Source organism: Gigantopelta aegis, chromosome 4, assembly GCF_016097555.1.
Source record: "Gigantopelta aegis isolate Gae_Host chromosome 4, Gae_host_genome, whole genome shotgun sequence".
NCBI classification, from domain to species: domain Eukaryota; kingdom Metazoa; phylum Mollusca; class Gastropoda; order Neomphalida; family Peltospiridae; genus Gigantopelta; species Gigantopelta aegis.
The window spans coordinates 28701588-28707268 of NC_054702.1; the positions used below are offsets into that span (position 1 = coordinate 28701588).

A 5681-nucleotide genomic window follows, 5' to 3' on the forward strand; every position below is an offset into this window, starting at 1 on the left:
ATTCAACGTTCAGGCATGTCTAGTCTGGGTCCTGTCTCTATGGGACGGTCCATAAATGTCAATGGTTTTCATAATCCTAACAATGTTAGGATTGGGTTTGACCCCCCCCCCCTCCCCTAATCCTAACATAAAAACATTGATATAATGTGTACGAAACATTGACCTTCGATGGACCGATGTTTTACCTGAAAAGCAATCCGAACATGGCTTTTACCCCCTCCCCCCTTCCGAACATTGTTCGGATTGTGAAGCACATCGATATTTATGGACCGTCCCTAACGCCAGTGACTGGGTCCAGGGCACGGCGTAAGAAGGAGCCAAAAAGTGGGGTGGGGGTGTATAAAAACCATCGCTGCTGCCCGCCCCCCCACCCCCACCCCTCAACCTCCATTTAACACACACACACTAAAAATAATCCATAAATGCTGAAAACATACTTAAGAAAATAGGCCATGATGTCCTTACGTTTTTGTGGATACGGTCATATGACAGAATGGGATTTCCCTCCACATTTTTTATTCTATAATTAAATGGGTCATTTGGTCAATCTTGTTATTACAATCATGTTTATTATTTTTTTTATTATTGTTAAATATAGAATTTAGAACAAAAATAATATAAAGATTAAATTTTTAAAAACCTAAATGATTTGGTTTGAACATTTATTTATTTAATTATTTGTAATTTATTTAATTATTTGTATTTCAAATAATTTAACACTGAACATTTCATCCCTTTTCCTAAAGCTTTGATTGTATTGTTCTGAAACGTAATACACATATTCTCTTGGTAGTCTCCACAAAATAATAAAGATGTCTAAACTTGTAAAAACATTGTTTTGTTGTTGTTTTTGTTTGGGTTTTTTTTAATTAATGAGATTGTAAAATTGAAATAGAAATCTTGATTGGTTAATTCTGAAACTTAGAACATGTATTCTACAGTGATTCTCTGGAGATACATATCTACTTTTATTATAGATTATTTTATTTTATTTCTTTAATGTTAAGACTTTAACATAACTGTCCAGCCATTCAAATATAATTTTCTTTCAGTCATACTCCATCTGCTCAGATGGTCCGAAACCAGTGGACTTTGATCCATTACCTGCTGTAATGAGATGGAACAGCAGCAGTGTTTGTTCAAGGAGACCAGATACGTCATAATCTCTCTCCACCAAAGTTGTCTTTAAGGACACCACAAAAAAATTAAAATACTGTTTTGTTTAATGACACCACTACAATACTTTTGATGTATTGATGAATGACCAATTTAACAGAATTACAGATAAACGTTTTTTTCTGGTTAAATTGACATCCTAAAAAAGACTGCCTTGGTGCCCTTTGAAAATGTATGAACGTAGCCTTTGTGCCTTTTAGGTTAGCCTTGGTGCCCTTCATTTCCTAGATTTTTAAAGGCTATTATAGCCTGCCCTTTTAACACCGAATTTCGAGGCCTGATACAGGACTGATAATAATAAATTTCAATTAATTATATATATATTCTTCAGCTTGTTTCATCAGGTCCTATTACTGGCTTTGCCAATTGCCAATTTGGCTGCTCTTTGCAGTGTCGGCATGGTATAGGTTCACGTTCCTGTATGGATTTGCTGATTTGCACCCAGTTGTCTTGTTTTTTGCATCCAGTTTTGCGTGGATATGATTTTCACTTGTAAAGTAGATACACATATATTCATAGTCTTGGCGTTAGTTATTCATCCATTGATTTATTTTGTCATTAGATACATATGGATATAGACAATGATGTGAAAAAAAAGAAAAATAATAATAATAATAATTAAAAAAAAGAAAAAAATAATAAAAAAGAAAATAAAAAAAGATAAAAGAAAAAAAAGAAAAAAAAAGATAATAATAAATAATGATCAATTTTTGTGCTGGTTCCCTCTCTTGGATTTTTATTACAGATATAATGCTGCCAAAGCGAACAGCAGCTTTGGCAAACAGAGCTGTCCAAAGTAAAGCAGCTAAAAGAGCCAAAGCTCCCAGGACGACTTTGTCGGAAGAGACGCCCAGCGGCTCAACACAGGAATCTGCACCAGTCACGCTAGCTATGTCGCCGCAGGAACTGAAGACACTCATTCAAGAAGCCTTTAGCCAAGGAGTTTCAGCAGCCAAACAACAGCTGCAGGGAGCAGCAGACCTGTCAACCTTTAGTCAAGAGAAAGCAGGAGGTGTGTGTTGAAAAAGCAGGAGATTTTGTCAAAAAGCAGGAGATTTTTTTAATTCACACAATTTAACCCAAAATCGCAAGATTTAAAAAATACATTATTACAATAAGTTATATGAATACTTTATAATGTCATATATACTTCTTAACCTTAGATCTTGGCATTAAAAAAAAAAAACATATTTTTTTTTATTATTATAAATTAATATTAAGTTTTTACTATAATGAGGAACGGTGGCGTGGTACTTATTTAAAATCATTATAATGATGCAATAAACATTGTATTTTCATTAATCATAAGTAAAACCTCATTACGGACATCGTGTGAAATATACCGGAATTATACCCATTTCCGTGAGTAACTTTATGTCAATGTCAAACACAACATTTTTTAATTGTACAAAAATAATTTCTTGAAGTGTACCCTTATAACCAACATTTTACCGCACAAACATACAAAATTAACTGACACAAGTATGTTTATACAGCTAATTGGTCTTTTCGTTGTCTTGCTGTGACATGTGATTTTAACATGCATCGTGTGTATCGCTGTCAACTCGTGAGTCTGGCAGTTCAGATTCGTCATAGTTGCATTATGTAATCCAGTGGGAAGACATTTTACAATTCTGAGGTGTTATTAGAACTAAATTGGATAGTTTTGTTTTTTTATATGGCAACACTGAATGTCAATACACAGCCTGTTGAATTAGCGGCAACACGCTTCGTAGCCATTACGATGACAACAAACATTATAATAACACGTCATTTTATAAACTCCATGTGCTTTTTTAACAATATAAATAGGCTATCCCACAATTCTCACTTCGGCAAAGGTTAAACAGTCGGGACAATTCGGCCTGTTACATTCTCGGAAACCGAAAGTAGTCGACATTTTTCGAATGAGAAAAAAAAGGCAGAGTTACTTCCCTTCTGTTATTTTGACGAAAGAGGATCGATTTTTTTTTATGCTTACAAAAATGTCATTTAACAGGAGAAACTGTCTCCCGCACAGGTGAAAGGAGATTTGATCAAATACCGGGAGACTCCCGCGGAATCCGGGAGGGTTGACAGGTCTGGGGAGCAGTGCCAGTAGCATCAGAAGCTGCCATAGAAGCTGCTGCCATAGAAGTATTGGAGCCAGGCCCACCACCCACACAGGAAGCTGCACAAGCAGAACCGTATATTATTAGTACGTGTGTGGTTCCAGCGTTGTCGCTGACATTACCTTCCAGGTTAGGGGAGCAGTCCCAACCTTCAGACTAATGACAGTACCACTGGTAGACCAAGTATGTGAAAAAGTCAAACAAAAAATTTGGGCTGACCAGTATGTCGATATGGCCACAATTTCGGACACAGGATAAATTTGAGTCCTATCACATGTCAGTTGCTGAAGGTGGGGATGGCTCCCCATCCATCCAATGGGTACCGAATAAACGGGTAAAACATTTAACAATTGAGCAGTGGACAACCAACTTTCACATTTTTATGGCAGTATACTGCCAGAGAAACCCTGGGGAGGTTGAAAATGTCCTGAAATACTTGGCAACAGTTAGAAAGCTGGCCTTGAGAAATGGGGACTGGTGTTCGTATGATCAGTCATTTAGGCGGTTAAAAGCAAACAATGCATCCTTGAAGTGGCATCAAGTAGAATGGGAATTGTGGTTGGATTCACTAAGTGCAGTCAGTAAGCCCTCACTCGAATCCTGCCCCAAGGGTTATTGCTGGAAAATTATGCAAGGTCGTTTTTGTTCAGGGTCAAGGTTTTCTCATGCTTGTCACAAATGTGGGGGGTCACACATTCCATCTCTATGCCAACAGGCAAATACTCGATTGGTACATTCTCCAAATGTCCCAACATTGCATAATTTTCGATTTCGACCACAAGTTGGTCGATTTCCCTTCCCCCATCAGTCAGAAACGTTCAGCGGATATTGACTGGGGGGGAATATCCAGGGGATGTGAAATGGCCTGATACCATATTTTACCCTGCAGGCCATTTGTATTTTTGATCGTGTAACATGTATGACATATACATGAGATATATAATAACCATAATAATCATAATTACTTTTTTGTAAGATTTGATTATGGGAAACATGACATGTAAAATGTAATTTGACCTAGATCTCCCTATATAGTATAGTAATAAAATAGGTTAAATATACTTGTACCTATATGCAGATATATTTCATCACTGCAGGCCTTTTGTCATGGTGCTTTGCATGATCATGACATATGGCCCTCTGCTTTATAATACTATATATCCATGTTTATAACATACTGTAGGTAGGTAGGAACTTTTTTTTGTTATTAATTTTTTTTTTTTTTTTTAAATCAAATCAGACCGAAAAAGCGTGAAAAGCTGAGGTGTTCTGAATCCAGTTTGATGATTGCCAAAAATCAGTGATTTTAAATTTTTAAATTTAATTTTGTATTTATTTCTTTTGCTTCAAACAATTTCAGGGTTTTTAAAGGCCTTATGATAACTTAAATTACTTGTACGTATATGCAGATATATTTCATCCATGCAGGCCATTTGTCATGGGATGTTTTCAGAGCCATGATATAATGTCCCCATCTTTTAATAACATTAATTAAATTATAATTAACTACTTTTTTTTCCCAGGTGACAATCTCTACTATGAAGCTAAGGGCAAACACCAGCTGGTATGCCATTCCAAAGAAGAGCGTGTATCTGCCCTGCAGCACTGCCATGATGAACTAGGAACTGGTCGACATTGGGTCAGGAACAAAACACTGGATAAGTTACAAGAATCCTATTACTGGCTGGGGATATGTTGGAAAGATGCATACCCGGACCACCAACACATACTGACACTTTAAAAAAATGAAAAATGCACCGTTTTTGAGTTAATAAAAAAACATGAATAATGTTTTATTTAACAATGCACTCAACACATTTTATTTACAGTTATATGGCGTCGGACATATGGTTAAGGACCACACAGATATTGAGGGAGGAAACCCGCTGTCGCCACTTCATGGGCTACTCTTTTCGATTAACAGCAAGGGATCATTTATACGCACCATCCCATAGACAGGATAGCACATACCACAGCTTTTGATGTACCAGTCATGGTGTACTGGCTGGAGTGAGAAATAGGCCAATGGACCCATTGATGGGGGTCGATCCCAAACCGACCGCACATCAAGCGAGCGCTGTACCACTGGGCTATGTCTCAACCCCGTATTTAGATAAGAGTGAGTTATTGTTATTAAATCAAGTTCAAGTACACATGTCTTTGAAAACTACAAGAGATTCAGCTTAGAATAACACTGGCAGATTTAAGGTAAAGCCTGGCTTGCTCACTCTTATTTTTTGCAATTTTAACCTTTTTATGGGTTTTTTCACCCTCGCCATCAATATTTTATTTCCCCCACCCCTCCTTTATGGAATCTGTAACCTGTCCCTGAATAATATCAGTCTAAGAGTGTTCTTTTTGATAACATTCTGATTATTGCAGGGTTGGAAAAAT

At 36.8% G+C, this 5681-nt stretch overlaps 1 long non-coding RNA gene across 1 annotated transcript; it reads left to right on the top strand.

Annotated features, from left to right (window-relative positions):
* The first annotated feature begins 206 nt into the window (after window positions 1-206).
* On the top strand, window positions 207-5078 carry LOC121372115. The gene is made up of 3 exons (XR_005957887.1): window positions 207-2188; window positions 3197-3373; window positions 4811-5078. It is a non-coding gene; the product is annotated as an uncharacterized LOC121372115 (long non-coding RNA).
* The last annotated feature ends 603 nt before the right edge of the window (window positions 5079-5681 follow it).